This window comes from Pelodiscus sinensis, chromosome 28, assembly GCF_049634645.1.
Source record: "Pelodiscus sinensis isolate JC-2024 chromosome 28, ASM4963464v1, whole genome shotgun sequence".
NCBI classification, from domain to species: domain Eukaryota; kingdom Metazoa; phylum Chordata; order Testudines; family Trionychidae; genus Pelodiscus; species Pelodiscus sinensis.
Genome location: NC_134738.1, coordinates 8780650 through 8798699, shown reverse-complemented (window position 1 = coordinate 8798699; position 18050 = coordinate 8780650).

Genomic DNA, 18050 nt, shown 5'->3' with positions numbered 1-18050 from the left:
GCAACTGTGCTGGGCCTGGAGATTCACAGGGGCCCATAGCTATAGCTGCTGCCGGCACTGCAACAGTGGTGGTGGCTAGAGCTTCTGGCCCGTTATATTGCCACTGGACCCCCGTGTGGCACACTCTGGACAGCGCTGAGAGGGGTGGGGGGAACCTAGGTGCGCTCTGGCTTGCTGGTGGCCCCTGCCTGCCCTTCCTCTTCTGCCCAAGAGTCTGTCAGCTTGCCTGCTGCCTGGAGTTGTCCTGCTGGCCTTTGTAATCCTGGAAGAGGTGGCCCGAATGATGGCCTGGCCTGAGGGCCGAGTTACAAGAAGAAAGACCATTGCAGAGTGAACAATGAGAAGCAAGGGGACAACATTCCCAGCCCCAGATGCAGGTGCACCAGCTGTGAGTGGCAATCGCGTTCAACCCTCTTGAAAGGGACCTAAGGATGCCTGGATCTAGTGCTGTCTCCTCTCCCCACTGACATGTGAAATTAAACTGCAGAAACTATAAAGCAGAAAGGGCGGAGGCGGGTAGTCACGGAGATTACCTGACTATAGAAAGGGAGATCCAGAAAAGGAGCAGGGTAGGCAAGATGGAACAGGTGGCCTTGTGGTTAAGGCACTGGACTGGCACATAGGAGATCCAGCTTCAATTGCTGTCTCTGCCACTGTTAGACTCTTGGGCCGTGTCCACACTCAGGGGTTCTTTCGAAAAAAGTACCCTTTTTTCGAAAGAACTTCCCCTGCATCCAGACTCAAGCCGCGTTCTTTCGAAATTATTTCAAAAGAACGCGGCTTTTCTTTCGATGGCGGTAAACCTCGTTTCACGAGGAAGAACGCCTTCCTTCGAAAGTTCCTCTTTCGAAAGAAGGCGTTCTTCAATGTAAAGAGGCCGTCTTCGAAAGAGAGCATCCAGACTCGCTGGGTGCTCTCTTTCGAAAAAGCGGATTTCCTCTATCGAAAGATCCGCCTGCAGTCTAGACGCGATCTTTCGAAAGAGGCTCTTTCGAAAGATGCTTTCGAAAGAGCCTCTTTCGAAAGAAGCCTGCAGTCTAGACACAGCCTTGGTCTGATTTTTGGACCAAGTGTTTAAAAGAACTCGGGGTCAGGTTTTCAAGTGCTCAGCACCCACAATTAGGGCCAGGTATGCAAAAGATCTCTCTGCTCCTGTTTAGAGAAGGCCAAATTTGCTGAAGCAGTCAGTACCCAAAGTTCACTAAATATGTTGAGCTCTTTGGAAAAATCTGGCCTTTAATTTCTTGGGACCTCAGTTCCTTTTTTTTTTTTAAACCAGTCTTGTTTCAGGGTCTGAAGTCTATAGAGCTGGAGCTGTCTTACACCATGTGTTTGTACAATAGCGACCTCAATAAAACCCTGACCTCAGTGGTGGCTTTCTGATGCTACTGTAATGCACATAATAAAAGCTGAGAGAAAGCCAGGCCCTCAGGACGCAGTTGGGACTTTTTTTTCGTAATAAATACTTGTTCACGGACAAGCTAAAAACGCCACATCTGTTGTTTTTCTTATTTCTCCTCGACCTTATGATTTACACAGACCCGGCTCCAAAGACATTTACTCATTCTGAGCCAAACTTTCTATCTGGCCAGCTGCTTGAGAGCAAAAATCTTTCAGTCATCTAAAGACCAGGCCAGAACTGAGAGGACAGCAGATCTCCACAGAGGCTGCAAAGGCCTGAGCTTGATGATTGGTAACCACGGCAACAGGGCATCCTTTGAAATAATTGCTTGCTCCCGATCCCTGTTTTGTGCGGCAAACTGGTCAGCATTAAAAATTGGAGAAGACAAGGTAAGATCTATTAGGCAAGCGAAAGCATCAGCCAGGCCTATCAGAACTGACTGCCATCCAGCTGAGTAAATTAAAGTAGGCACTTCCCGGGCGCGGGAACGGGACTAATGGTGGTTTGACAACACTCAGCAAAAGGCTAAGCAGGCTGCTGCAGCTCCTCAGCTTTTTGAATGCTGAAAATGAAGAGTTAGCAAGCAAAAGTGAGAGTAAAAGGGACCACGTGCTGCTCTCGTGTGAATCTACGGAAATTACTCCAGATGGATGTTATTGTAATGATGAGCAGAATCCAGCCATGGCCTTTGCCATATGGAAAACTCGGAAAGGCTGTTTCTGGGTTACTCTGCTTAGCATGGGAACAATGGGAAGGAAGTTTTATAAACCACCTTGTGCTTCCCATATTGTGGAGAAATGTGGGGTCCTGGCATGCCCATAGTGTAAATTGACACACTGCTCCCCATGCACCCTTGGCACAGTGCTCTGACTACATTGCCCCTTCCTCCCTCATACGTCCCCTCCTTCTGGTTGTCTCAAGCCATCCCTGACACAGCCTTTATATTGAGAGGGGAAGAGGCCTTGTTCTAGCTTTATCCTGGGCAATGAAGCCAACTGCACTAGGGCAGTGTTTCTTAAACTTTTTAAGACCAAGGAACACCAAACAATTTTTTTTAAATGAGGAACACCAAGGATTTTTTGTTGAGGAAAAAAAAAGGAGGGCTGGGGGGGGGGGGGTAGGGGGGAGGAGAAAAAAGTTATTGACCAAAAAAAAAAAAAGAGGCGGGTTGGGGGAAAGTTATTGAGAAGAAAATAAAAGTCACCTGCCCCTTTATGGGCAGCCATTTTGAACTCTGTTGTTTTCCACAGCACACCTCCAACTGCCTAGGGGCACACCAGTGTGCCACGGAACACAGTTTAAGAAACACTGCACTAGGGTAATCACCGGCGTGTGTCTCCAGTAGCTTTCAAACCCTTAGGTGCTGCTGGAGTGGAGCACTGAGGTCAGTCATCACCGAGAATTAGACCCGTAGACTTTAACGTCAACATGTTTTTCAAACATCTGCATGCATTTTACCACAGGGATGTGATTATCTATTAAGCACGGTGGGATATTTACAGAATTCAGTACAAAGGGGTTCTCTAGTTTTTAGTCATTTCCGTGAGACCCTATTACATTTTCAGGGAACCCAGTTGGTTTTATCCCTATGAAAGTCTATAGGACTCTTCTGTAAGTCTCGGGTCTCCCAGGGCACCACTACAGTAATCAAGAGGAACCTGTTGTTCAGGAGAGGTGCTGGTAACTGCAGGCATAGGGCATAGCTACAGAGCAAATACTGCAGAGGCAACAGCATTGTGTCTGCTCCCTCCCTCAGCCAAACCCAGCTCTCATTTATATTGGTAGTAGGAGCGAGGGGCACCATTGGATTCAGTGGATGTGTCTGGTTTTTCCCAAAGGAGCTAGGTGTGGGTGATCCTACACAATGCCTGTGCAACAGTGTTCCTCTAAGCTGGAAGGCAGCACAGCTTCACAGGGGATCAATCAGCCCTGCCCAGTCAGATGCTCAGTGCTTGGAGCTGAGTGACTGTGTGGGGCTGATTAATCACTTGCCAAGCTGTGCTGCCCCCCAGCTTAGAGGGAACCCTGCTGTGCAGTACTCACATCTTCGGGTACAGCTCGTCCCAGTGCAGTGGGGCCACGTCTGGAACTATTTCTGCCCATTTCTCATTCGCAAAAGAGCATTTCTTTGGAGAAGGTCTGATTCGGATACTGCACATTCGGATACTGCCTCCATGGGCCCCTGGGCAAGGTGTGGGGGGTACTCTGCATTCCCAGAAATGGCAGGGCCTCAGGCAGAAGGAGGGGGGCCTTAGACAGGCAGTGGGCAAGAGGCGGGTAACGGGCCACCAAACCCCCCGGGATCCAGGCCACGGCTGCCTTGCAGGCACCCTTCCTATGGAGCAGCTGCAGCCACTTTAAACAGCAGGCTGCTAATTGCTGTGCTGTCTGGGCAGGGAGGAGAAAGCTCTCCCCATCCCCTAGCAAAATCCCCAAGCTCCCATTGGCCAGTTTCTGGCTAATAGGAGCTGAGAAATTTTGCTGAAAGCAGGGTTAGCGAATGAAGCCGCCTCAGTTCCTCCCTCCCTCCCTGCAACTACCTGCCCCAGGCCACCACCCAAACCCTCTGTATCCCCTCTCCCCACCTCCTCCAGAGCACAACTCCCTCCCAGAACCTGCACCCCTCCCCCAGGCCAGAATCCTTTTCTGAACACATACCCCTCCCTGACCCTGCATGCCATTCCCCTGCCCTATGTCACTACCCAAATCCTCTGCACCCCTTTTCCCAAGCCACAACTCCCTCCCAGACCTTGCACCCCCTCTTACACCTCTCCCCAGGCCAGAATCCTCTCCTGTACCCATAACCCCTCATGGACCCTGCACCCCAAGCTCCTGCCCCAGATCATAACCCCCTCCTTCACCCAAACTCTCTTAAGCTAAATTGCAGTAAGCCCTGCTGAAACCATTCTACACGGGGCTTTCACTGCATCGGTCCAGAAGGGCGTGTAGCAACCCCTAGGAACGAGGAGAACCCGTTTCTGTAAGGCAGCGGCGTTTCATTGGGCTCTCAGGGCAGCCAGGACACGTTCTGTTGCCATTACTATAGCAACTTGCTACCTCCTGATTTAGTTATGAATGGCAATAGGAACAGCCGCCGTGCAGGCATCAGCGGACACCCTGCTGCTTTGAGCATGTTTGAGGATGGCTTTCTTTTTAACCCGCTAGAGACCTGTGTGTGCCAGCTGGGGCGTCTCTGGGCCTGCGCTTGTGTTTACCTCTCTGTAGACTTCACAGAGGAGGGACATCAGGGCCAGTTTTCAATACAGGCAGTCCCTGGGTTACATGGATCCGACTTACATCGGATCCCTACTTACAAATGGGGCGAGGCAACCCTGCACTAGCTGCTTCCCCCCAGCAGACCAGGGAGACACGGAGCTAGTCCACCCCCCAGCAGACCAGGGAGACGCGAAGCTAGCGCCCCCTCTCCCCAGCAGACCAGGGAGACGTGGAGTGGCTTTTCTCAGCAGACACCTCAGCTTGAGAATAAAGGACTGAGGGAAGTGAGGTGTGGGAGAATAAAACTGAGCTCTGGAGAAATGTTTGGCTAGAGTTTCCCCTACAATATGTACCAGTTCCGACTTACATACAAATTCAACTTAAGAACAAACCTACAGTCCCTATCTTGTACGTAACCCGGGGACTGCCTGTACATACCAGTGCCGTGGGGCAAAAGGGGGCTGGGCATTTTGGGAACTTGCTGTTCACAGCATCAATCCCCCCAAGTCAATGGGACTCGACGGTGCTCAGCATCTCTCAGGAGAAGGCCCAGAATATGGCTGTGGCTTATCTAATAAGCAGCAGTAAAACATCCTCTCTCCAGACAGTGCCACTCAATTCTTGTTTTCTGTCCCCTCATGCTCCTTCCTCCCTGTTGGATTTTCTGCCTCTGTGAACCTTTGCCTTTTGCAGCTGAAAGACTGCAAAACAGGGATGCATCTATCCCTTATTAACTATTATTTTGAAGTGGCAGTTCAGTGTTATTATCGCCGTTTAATACATGGGGAAACTGAGTCACAAAGAAGGGACGTGACTCCCCATAGGTCAAAGGGTATCATTAGCAGAAGAACATGGGGACATTGGGTTCCTTGTACTAGGCTCAGCCAGCACAATTTTGCTTATTATGTTAGTGCCTAGAGGCCCCAACCAAATCAGGGTGTTGTGCTAGGTGCTGTACACACACACACACACACACGATCCCTGCACTGAAAAGTTTACAATATAAACAGAGAAGCCAGACAAAGGCAGAATGGGGAGACTTGCTTCCCCCATTTGACAGATGGGGAAACTGAGACCCAGAAAAAATAAATCACTTAGGTTAAGTCACACGTGGAGCCCTTGGCTGAGTCAGGAGCTGAACCTAGATCTCCTCAGTGCCACTCTACCATTTCAACATGAAATGTAACCATTCCCCTGCCATGTAAGAGACCGCAGCACTCCGTGATTTGTTCTCTCTAGAAGTGTCTGTGCTGTGTTACCAAGAGGCTTGATTTCCCTGCTGGTAAGTATCTTTCTGGATTTACCATAGGGGTTGGCTCTCTTCTTGTAGTGTCAATTTTGCCGTGCCTGGTTAGAGTTCTAAGGTTCTGATGTGGGGTTTAAACACACCAGCAACTACAGAAACTCTTTCTACACTGAGGATCTCAGAACAACTAATATTGCAGGACTGCTGGGGAATGGTGGAGAAATTGTTCCCTTTGCAGAACATGTGCTTTTGTGTCCATGTAATCCAAGTGATTTATTTTTTCTGGGTCTCAGTTTCCCCATCTGTCAAATGGGGAAAACAAGTCTCCCCCTCCTACCCTTTGTCTGGCTTCTCTATAAGCTTTTCAGTGCAGCTCAATCCCCCTCTGAGTGGAGCAGACAGATCCACTAATGAGGGATAGGATTTAAATGTATTGCTCTTTAGAAATGCCTGGCCTTTCAGCTGTCTGAGGATGATGCATATGTAACGCCGGCAGGCGGAATCAGACCAGGGACCTCTGCAGCTTAGTGCATGAGCCACTACCACATGAGCTAAAAGTCAGCTGGTACTCAGCTAAGACTGTAGAACAGATTCATTATTCTCTCTGTAAATGGTATCAGTGCCACTAAATGTAACGATGCACCACACCCAGAAAGTATGTGGGTTACACATACACCTTGTATACCGAGTTTGAGAGAGACATTTACTGTAACATTAACAATCCTCAGAGCCATTTTTCAGGATGATAATTACTTAATTATATACAATGCAGTGTATTTTCAAGTCACTTCATTTCATTATTGAATATTTCACAGTCCTTTAATCCTAGTACCTCAAGGCATTCGACAGTCATGAATGAATGAATACTTATAATCCACCCCGATGGGTAGCATAGTCTCATCCTCCTTTTACTAATGGAAAAACTGAAGCACAAACTGGTGCAGTGACTTGCCAGAGGTCACAAAATGAGTCAGTGGCAGAGTCAGAAGTGGGGCCCCTGATTCCCATTTCCCTACTGCTGCCCCAAGATTATGTTTCTTCCCTTCATAATCAGATTTTGGTGTGTGGGGAAAGGAGGGGAAAGAGATCTGAGTTTAAGTGAGAAAATTGTTCTGGGCCTAATCTTACGGATTATTGCCTAAACAATCCTTGCACAAAGATTCCCATTGACCTCCATAATATGTATGGAGCTTGCAGCATCAGAGCCCTGTGTTACATTTACACACATTAGCAAAGCAAATAGAACAATTGTAGATGCGCATGTTGCGCTTTTATACTAACCTGACTGCTTCTGTCAGGAAAAGAAAATGGTGAACAGTTAGCGGGTGGCTCCCTTTCTCCCACCGCCCCTCCACAAGCCCTTGGATAAAAGCTACCCATTTGGAAGCTAAGTATGCTACAGAATTGAATGGAACCAGGATGATCTCCATTCTGTTCTGCAGCTCAGTCCTGCAAGACGCTGATCAATGTAGCGAGCAGAGTGTTTAACACATGCTTAACTCTTGGTATATGACAAGTCCTGGGCTACATCTACTCTAGCATGATTTTCCGGAAATGCTTTTAACGCACTTTTTGGAAAAGCGCGTCTAGATTGGCAGGATCCATTTTCGCGATCGGGGCTTTTTTGCGGAAAACAGTCCTGTGCTGTCTACACTGGCCCTTTTGCGCAAAAGTCTTTCGGAAAAAAAGCTTTTGCCCGAACGGGAACAGCATAGTATTTCCGGAAATGCACTGATGATTTTACAGTAGATCATGAGTGCTTTTCCGGAAATTCAAGCGGCCAGTGTAGACAGCTGGCAAGTTTTTCCAGAAAAGCGGCTGTTTTTCCAGAAAAACTTGCCAGTCTAGACACAGCCCTGGTGTTTTCACTATCCACAGGCTTACATGCTTTGCTGGTTCTAGGCTGGTTGCTTGCAATTAGAGGCAGAGTTCATGCAGGTGGAATTGATTTAATCAGTTGCCGTTCCCACTTCAATTTTAATAATGAAACTACTGAAGAGTAAAGTGATTCTTGCCGAGAGTTTTGTGGTCTGGTTTGGACACCAAAGCACATTCTTTGCAAAGGGAATGTTACCTCCACAGTTGCCCAGCCATCCTGCAATGAGGCACATTCTGAGCCACAGGGTAGAAAAAGTTTCCATGGCTGCTCATGTGTTTAAACCCCAAATCAGTTACACCTGCTCAGAGCAAGGCTTTGTCTGTGTTGGGGTCTACAGCTGTGTCCATGCAAACCCTGGAGTAGACCCTGACTAGCCCAGCACTCCAAGTAGGTGTCAGACATACATTTCAGGTATTAGCTATAGACTTATATTTAGACTTGTACTCGCTTATATTATCTCTACTTGAAATATGTGTATCTGGACAGTGCCTTGCACACTGGGATCTATGGTTCAGAGCCCCTATGTGCTAATGATAAACTGCAATTTCAATTAGCTGCAGTGGGCTTGATGCTTGTCTCATGCTGGCTTTAAGGTAACTCTTGATTTATACAGGTGTAAATCAGGGCAGGATCACAGCTACCATATTCTTCATTCCCTGTCCTCAGCTTTTGGGTAGCGCTGCTGTGCACCACTCAAACAGCTGCTTCATTCTGCCCCATTGGTGTAAAAGGCAGCCGTGTATGTGTAAAGCATGCTTGCTAGTTGGTCTGGCATCTCACCATACCTCTTAGCCAGAAAATCCCTTCTGCATCTCTTCTGGATGTTATAATCGGTCTCCCTAATTCAGGCATTACACTGGGTCCTGTCCTTTTGCTGCAAGTGATGTCCTATAACTGATGAGCACAGCTGTTGCAGCAGGCAGAGGGAAACAGGCACACTTAGGGGTGTGCACAGGAATAAAAATGTGGCCACTTTTGGAGGGTCTTTTTCTGTGCCCACCATGACCAGAGGAGTTGGATCCCCCCCCCCCCCCCCCCCCCCGAGCCTCAAGGCTGGAGGAGATTTCATCTCCTACCCCAATCCCATGCCCCTGCTTGTTCCAGCCACCCCATACTTGCCCCTGTTGGCAATATATGTAAAGCAATTTGAGATCCTTCTGGCCATTGAGTGCTCTGTAACTGTAAGCTATTAGTGTTCTAATCCAAGCGCTGGAAGAGTTTCCACTGCAGAGCTGATAGGGGGAGAGATTTGGTGGTGAGTTCATGAGTTAATTCCCCCAAACCTCTGGAATCTCATAGATTTATGAAACTAAAGGTCATAGTGTGGTTTAATAAGATTAGATTTATTCTATGAGTACAACATGAAGGCATTGGTTCAAGTTTAACCTTAGCTAAAAATCACGCAGAGCTAATTTTTATGGTGCAACACAGATTAATCTGATTTTGTCCATTTCTTTTTTTCCTTTTGAGTCGTAGAGTTAGGCGGTGGTATTTTAGTTTAATATTTCTCAGTCTGCTAAGTCAAGCATGACATTCAGAACTGGGACGACCTTGTCTTCCCCCTCTAATTTATCATAGATTTTCCTAGGCATTTTTGTTCCCGGGGACAGTAGTTACATTACTGCAGGAGGGTTCAGGAGAGCTGAGTTTTATTCTTGAGGTCAGGTCTACACTAGATCTGGCAGCTTGGCTTAAGGTATGCAACTCCAGCTATGTAGAATACTTAGCTAGAGTCAGCTTTCCTTATGCCAAGCTTGGCAGCCTCCACGCAGCAGGCCAATGGGTTCCTGTCGGCTTCTCTAATTCCTCACAAGACAGTACTGGGTGTTGGCAGGGGCACCCTCAGAGTTTGATTTAGTGAGTCTTAACTAGACTCACTACATTGAACTCCGGAAGATTGATCGTGGCAGCACTAATCATCTGTGGAGTGAAGACGTGGCCTGACTCTGCTGTAGTGTCCATCTATGACTTTTGGCAGGCCATTTATTCTCTCTCTACCTAAATTCCCCATCCATGGTAGAGGGTAATACTACATTCTGTATTGCCTACTCAGGTTGTGAGGCCAAGATTTTCAGAAGTAACTAGTGATTTTGGGCCCCCAGTTTGAGGTACCTTTAAGGGCCTGATTTTTTAGAATGGACTGAGCACAGTTTCTGGAAATCAGGCCCCTCGAAAGCTGTCTCAAGTTGAGCACCCAAGAGCTGTTGACACGTCTGAAAATCTTGGCATAAGCACTTGGGGGCAGAGGTTCTCTCTTATGAGCTGTTTGCACAGCCCCTTGTGAGACTCCAATCTTAATTAATACCTGATGAATTATAATACAACTGAACATATGGAGACGCTTTCGGCCTGATTCGGTCTCATTTTGTGATGGTCCATGGAGGTTACCTGGCTTGTGCTGGTGGATGTGGGATCAGGATCACGCATTTAGCTGTGAGGGAGCCAGGAAGAGTCAGATTCCTGAGACCCTTGTGCTCCTTGGTGAACGCTTGCTCACCTGATTATTTCTGCAAGTGCTCATCTCATGTGAGGCCAATCTAGCTCTATGTCTTCAATAACATTCCAGCCAAGACAACGAGGAGTCCTTTTGCAGCTACAGACTAATATGGCTACTGCTCTGATACTTATTCCAGCCACAATACATGTTCTTTTTTCTAGAACTCTCTCTGGCTTGCGTTTCCATTTGCTAAATAAAGCATGACAATCTATTTACCTTTGTCAATGGATTCAAGACCTTTCCCCTTCTTGCTCTCTAGGAACTTCCACACATAAACCCTTGTGCTCAGATGAACATGGTTTAACAGTGGAAGGAAAATGGTCCCAGAGCTGTTTTGCTAAATGCCCATCATTCCAATCCCAAGGCTATGTTTAAAACAGCCTCCAAGTCCAAAGCCACCACAGCTTAACGATAAAATCCTCCTGTAAGGCCTCTTACAAACCAGATACAGTACAAAGAGCATTAGCACCTTTCTTTATAGGTGAGTTGCTGAGTAGAATGCAACTTTGGCAATGAGCTGTGTCCCAAAATGCTTTGCTTTGTTAAATGTTTCCATTGTAGAGAGAGAGAAAAAAACTTTGATACAGGCAAAATGGTTGACAAGACTGATTCAGGAAGGCTGCTCCAAGTGGCAGGAGGTAGATTTGAGCACCAATGCATTCAGGGCTTGTCTACACTACAAAAAAGATTGAAGCTGCCACAGTCGATCTTTCGGGGTCTGAATTAGCAGGTCTAGTGAAGACCTGCTAATTCGAACGGAGAGGACACCCCCATTGGCACTGGTAGTCCTGCTCCTCATGAGGCGTAAGGGAAGTGGATGGGAGTGTTTGCTCCCATCAACTTCATGCTGTATGTATGGCGCCAAAACACAATTCAAGATACTTCAACTCCAGCTATGTAACTAATATAGCTGGAGTTGCATATCTTAAGTCTACTTTCCCCTTTAGTGTTGACCAGGCCTCCGAGTAGTTATTAATATGGGTAATATTGGGCAACCCAAACTGAGTGCCTATTAACAGAGTTGGTTGATTAATATCTAATGAAATTTGTCTATGTCTATTGATTAACCAAAATGATTGAATTTTTAGAATCAATAATTCTACTCTGTCTCCCTTTTACAATTGACCATCTGGTTCATGTTGTGACAGGTAGACCATGTTTAGGAACATAAGATTTGTCATGGTGGATCAGATTGTTGGTCCGAGCTTCAGACAAGTACGAGAGACCATGTCTAGTGACAGTTCATGGACAGAACAAGAACCTACTACTGCTGTCACCTAATGGAGTTACTCCTGGAGCACAAGTGGTAGAGACTAGTGCAGAAGATCCCAGGATCAGTCCCTAATGATGCTCCAAGGTGGAGTCCTGAATATTCGATTACTTCCCTATTTAGCATAGTTAGACTTACACTCTTAAAACACGTAACTGTTCAACATCTCTTTGTTTCTTTACCTCTTGTGTCTGTTGAAATGAATGGTCTTCCTTCCCTCCATTCATCAGGCTCTGAGTTCTGATACAGGTGCCATAAGTAGCGTTCAGAAATACACTGAAGTGGGACAATGTTGCATAGTTCGCAGACAATTCTTTCCCTCCAGTCCATACAATCTATTGAGAGAAATAATATACGATGCTTAAATATAAGTCTGGCCCACACCAGAGGTTTAGCTTGATTAATCTAGAGCAGTGGTCACCAACCAGTAGATCAGGATCTACCAGTAGACAGGTGATCCTGACTGGTTTGGCTGGGAGGCTATCAAGTGCCAACACTTCAGCTGCCCCTCCCCCGAGCTTTAAGGATGCTCCCTGGGAGCCTCCTTTTTGTTGTGCAGGGTGGGAGAAACAAAGGTAGAGGGCACTGATGTCACTGTCCCCTTCTCCTGTACCCAATCTTCACAAAGTGAGGAGGGTGGGGCCTGGGAGAAGGGGTGGGACAGGGGTATTTGGGTTTGAAATAGATGCTGGATGGATTTAAATTCAAAAAGTGATCTTGTGCTTGAAAAGGTTGGAGACCACTGATCTAGAGTCAGGCAAATATATTGTATCCAAAATATTTTTCTCTCAGGTTGATCAAAATATTTTTGTGAATTTGTGCTGATTGCATCTACATTTTTCAGTCCGAAAAAAACCCTACAAAATAAAAATAAAATCTGAAAAAAATTAAAATGTTTTGTCCTGGTATTTTCAAACTATTTTTTGATTCAAAATGACTATTTTCTTTTGAAATTTCTTTCATTTTCTTTTAACAGAAGTTGAAAATCAGAGTGAAATGTTTGATTTGACCTGAATTGTTTTTTTTTTCAGAACTGTGGGTTAAAAAAAAAAAAAGAGTGATTCACACAACTCTAATTAAAACAAATATCTCTATCTCAGACACACACTCACACACACACACATAAAATATTCATTTTTCAGTTGTAGGGCAAAAACTTACCATCCACAGAAAATCCATTAGTTTAGTAAAAAATGCAGTGCATACCAGGGAAGCTTTATTATGATTAGAGCTAGTAGCATTCTAGATGAAGAGATTTAGTGAGATCTGACTTTTTATGCCCCCTCTCTACTAATGTTTGATGAGATGCACTGGAATTCCCTTGAGGCATTACTTTGCATTTGTCCTTCTTAAAGGGATGGTCAGTCTCATGAATTCATGATGTTCTAGGCTAGTAGGGACAGCAGACAACTAAAACTCTTGCATGGCAAGATTATAAAATGTCCCCAATTAATAGGCCACTCAGGGGTGGCCTTGGGATTTAAGCTTTGAATGGGAACAGATGAAGAAAAAATTAAAGCAGGAAGGTGGTGGGGGAGGGGGAGGGAAGTGTAACGAGGGAGAAGACAGGAGAAGAGTAAGATTTAGCTGTGGAGCTCACAATTAGGCCCCAATTCAACAAATCACTTAAGCATGTGCTTAGCTTTAAGCATGTGTGTACCCCCAGTAAAATAAGCCCATGCCTCAGTGATTTCCTGAATCAGAGCCTTTCACTGTAACTTCCCTCTCAAAGCGCTTTCTGTACTTATTTGCAAACTATACCTGAAGTTCACCTCCATGACAACTGAAATGCAGCTCCTTCTGGTGTGGAATATGGCTGCTGCTTGACATCACTAAAAGTTTGGCATGCAATCTTTCTGACAAGTGGAAAAGAATGTCATAGGCAGGGGAGCTCAGAGGTTGACATAACATATTGAAGTGAATTGAAATTAGACGGGTGTGCTAGGTGTTAACACCCCTACCCTTCTGAAAAGCCAAGGGCTATTAAATGACCCAAAAAGCAGTCAGCACTAATGTTCCCTCTTATCTTTTCCATCCATGTGCAGAATAAATTTTGATGTGCACCATCAGTAGAAACAAAAAAACTAACTGTGGACACTTAGCTAATCATCTGGACAACATTTGAATCTCTCCTGAGTGGTCGCACAAGTTCACATCTTATAGGGAACACTGGTGAGTGCTTCTGGTTGAAGTCTCATCTCAAAGGCAGAATTTCTTTACAAAGTACTGTCAGGAGCCAAGGTGAAAGAGCCTGCACGGTTGTTGTCTGTGCGCTGCCATTGTGGGGTTAGATGAAAGACGTTAGACTTCAGAGATGGTTGTGTAGCACTTTTCACAAACATTAGTTTATATCTTCAAGAATCATTTTGAAGGGTGGGACTTTGAAAGGGCCGTTAGATTTCCAGTTTCCAGATAGGCAGAGGGAATCAGGCGCCAAATTTCCATGTGTGCCTTTGGAAAATCTACTCCTAAATATTTATCCTACTGGCAGTGGGCAAGATGGCACAACGTAGCTTTCAGGCAGTCTGTTTTCATGGAGTAAAACCCACTGGCAACAAAGCCCGACTGGCAGGAATTCACCATTAGTCAAAGTTGCCAAGGACAAAAACCATAATGGAAAACAAGAGTAGGCAAGGAAAAAGGAGTGTGAAATGAAATGAGCTTTGAGCATGTGAATAGACTAAGCTCTAAGCCCAAAGACTTTCCTTCTGTCTTTAATGTTTTCAAATTAGCATTATTCTTGTTTGAAGTGCTTAGTGTCAGGACAGGCCGTCAATCAGTTCAGCAATTATCATATCCCAAAGAGGAGCTGGCTAATGATTTCTCTGGACACAGCTTAGTCTTTTTGTTTTCATGCTATACTAGAACAGTAACCATGTAATCAAGCATTTTAGGATTGGGTTTGGTTCTTGAGGTCCTGGGTATGATTTTGAAGTGTAGTCGTTGCTGTTTGCTTCCCACTCTTGGTACCTTCCATTATTCCTTAATGTGAGAGTTGGGGGCGGGTGTCTCTTGATTAAATCCGGGGTAACTAAATTGATAACCAATAAAAGGAAATGGTTCTTCCCAAAGCATGTGCTCAGGTAGTAATATTCACAGACTGTTACAGAACTGCATAATAAACTGCATACAGAACTGGATAATTTCAATGGCTGCAAAATGTTATTACCAATAACATTTATGGAGATGGGCTCAAACCCAAACCTTGAATCTGATCACCCCCAAACTCTGGGGAAGTTTGAATTTGGATGCAGATTTAGAGCCAAGCTTTGTGGCTCAGCTCCTCTTAGAAACCTCATTTAGAATGGAACAATCAAATCTCAGACTTCACTTCAGCTTCGTGGAAGTCTGAAAGAAATCCTCCCTCTCGCCAATTCAGCAAGAATACTAAGTACTATAGACTCTTTTCCCTGATGGCTACCGCCCAAAAACCCGATATTGACTTACCGATCTAAAAAACTAGGACATATCTGCATTCCTATGGCTAATAAAGACCCTGGGATGAAATCTTCCATTGAAGCCAGTGGAAATGATGCCATTAATTTTAACAGGGCCAGTGTTTCACCTCAGGTGTCCAAAGAAATGTGGCATGTGACGGGTCATGAATTGTATGGCTCTTAGTGCTTTTGATTACCATGATTGCATGCACAAATCAAGCACTTATCATGTTTGCTTGCAAATGTAAATTAAGCACGCGTTGAACCCCTAAGATCTTTGAATATCTGGGGCCCGGTTCTCAGCAGATGCAAATCACCATAGCTTCTCTGAAGTCAGTGAAACCTCAGTTTACCCCAGTGAAGGATTTGACCTCTGATCCATCCCTTTCGTCTTTTGCAAATATATTGTAAGAAATGTATGTTTCATGGAATTTCCTTCACAAAATAGACATATTTGAAGGGTGCCAAAGATCCTACATTACTTGATAAATGTAGCGTACATTTAAGATATTAATAATTAATTCCTGGTAATAATGAAAGCTCCAGTTTTTTAGGCAGTCTCTGTCATTTTAATAATGGTGATTTAATGGCAGAATGTTCTACTGTAATTTCTGAGCCCTTAATTTTTAAATAATAACCAAAATGACATATCTGGGGCAAGGGTCTCCCCTAAGGTTGCTGGGAAGCTAAAGTAACTTAAAGCTCATGTTGCATTGCATTGCCGTATTACTTCAAATACAATTTGATCATTCAACCACTTATTACGTATGTAGATAATTATGGAAAAGGAATTTAATAAAGCAGAAATGACACTTGTTGTTTTGAACTTGAGAAGTCAGGTGGGTTGTTGCAATCTAGTGAAATGGAGAATCTGAAATATGTAGGATCATGGTATTAGCTAGATACAACATGATCTAGAAGAAAGAGTCCTCAGCTGTATGCCTTGAGACTTCCTGAGACAGAGTGTCCATTGCACCAGGCACTGGCCAGTCAGGAGGCCCTAGTGCTATACCACACTACACAGTGCCAAATTTCAAAATAAACCATTATTCTAAAACGTCCCTTAATTCTTCTTATACCAAGAAAGGAATAAGACTCATAGACTCACTGGATTGGAAGCTGAGGACACGTATGTCATCCACTGGACATTAGGTTACAATTGTGTGCTGCACAAGTGTAGATGTGATGCGTGACAGTAAATATGCTAGAGAACATACCTGTGTGCTGAGGTTGAGGAATTGTTTAAAGGGCAAAAGGGGGAGGGGAGTTTAGGAAAGATTTCTTTCACAATTTGGTCCCCACCAAGTATGGGTTGTAATTGTTTGATCATACCCCTACCATCACTTTGTCCAAACCATGGCAACAGCCATCGATAATAGGTTGGCTTTCCAATGTGCCAACCTCTTCATGGGACACCCTGAGGGAAAATTTCTGGAAAAAATGCACCACAAAACCAACTATATTCCCAAGATACATTGATGATATTCTCATCCTTTGGATGGTAGAGTTTAAGATCCCTCATAAATTTCCAAACTCCAGGCCATTAACTACCTACCCATCAGACTCTATATAACGCTCCCACATCAGCATCAACATCCCCAACACCACAATTAGCAGAAACAGTGGAACTCTACAAACAATATACAAGAGTCCCACTGCTCACCCTATTTACCTTCACAGATCCAATAACCACCCAAAACACACCAAAAAAGTCTGTTATGGATAGCCACATACACTGAAATCACAGAATTTGTGCCCGAGAAAGTCTGGGATGCACACCTAATATCCTTAAATCCATCTTCACGGAACAAGCACACTCCACCAGAGAGAAGCAGATTGCAACACAGAAGACCCCACCCAAATTCCCTGGAACAGTGGTCCCCAACGTGGTGCCCGCAGGCGCCATGGCGCCCGCCGGGGCATTTATGTGTGCCCACTGAGTGAGTGAATGTGAAAGAGGCTTAAGTTTATGGGTGTGCTTTTTATAAAGGAAGAAATGAACTGAGGAGCAGTTAAGCTGTGGAGTTACATGGGTTTGCCAAAGAATTACAATACAGACGCCCCCAAAAAGATCAAGATGACAAACTGCCTGTAACTGATCATTTTAAAAGGCCTGGCATGTGGTTGACTTCAAAGGATCACAACAAAATCTAAAAAAAGGATCATAAATTGACAAAATTGTAAAGCAAAGGTCCAAGAAACAGCTCAACTGAAGCACATAATTATAGACTTGGATTTTCAAATGAAGTTACATGTCTGAATTCTTAGGATCCTTTGACGATCACAGCGATAGCGGCCCCAAGCCAATCATGGGGAGTTATTCTACTGGAGGGGCTTTGATGCTCCGTGCTTGATAAAGGAGGCATTAATGATGCCCAGCTAGCTGAGATATGGTGACTGGAGAGTGCTGCTCAAGAAAAGTTGAGGTCAGATCCAGTTATCAATCTTTTTATGGGATGGGGGAAAAGGTTACAGAGGTGATGGCTGGGTCACTTGAAAGTAACCAGATTTTCATAATCTTCCAGTCTGATTTCGGACAAGGACAGAAGAGTGCATGATACATCTGAGATGGGCCTCCACATTTTTATTGTGAGTTACTTACTGAACCTTTTGATCACGAGGTGAGATAAGGCCTGACAGCATAGACTGATGGAACAGAATAGGGTTGCTTCCAAGAGGTTATGTAATATCTGGAGCACATGACCTATGAGAAGAGGCTGAGGGATTTGGTCTTATTTAGTCTGCAAAAGAGAAGAGAGATGGGAGATTTGATTGCAGCCTTTAACTACCTTAGGTCACTTCCAAAGAGGATGGAGAGAGCTGTTTTTCAGTAATGACAGATGACAGAACGAGAAGCAATGGTCTCCGGTTGCAGTCTAGATTGGATATTAGGAAAATCTATTTCACTAGGAGGAGGCACTGGGATAGGTTACCTAGGGAGGTGGTAGAATCTCCATCTCTAGAGATTAAGTCCCGGCTTGACAAAATCCTGGCTGGAATGATTTAATTAAGATTGGTCCTGCTTTGGGCAGGGGGCTGGACTCGATCACCTCCCGAGGTCTCTTCCAACCCTTGGATTCTATGAGTCTTTGGAGTAAATGGA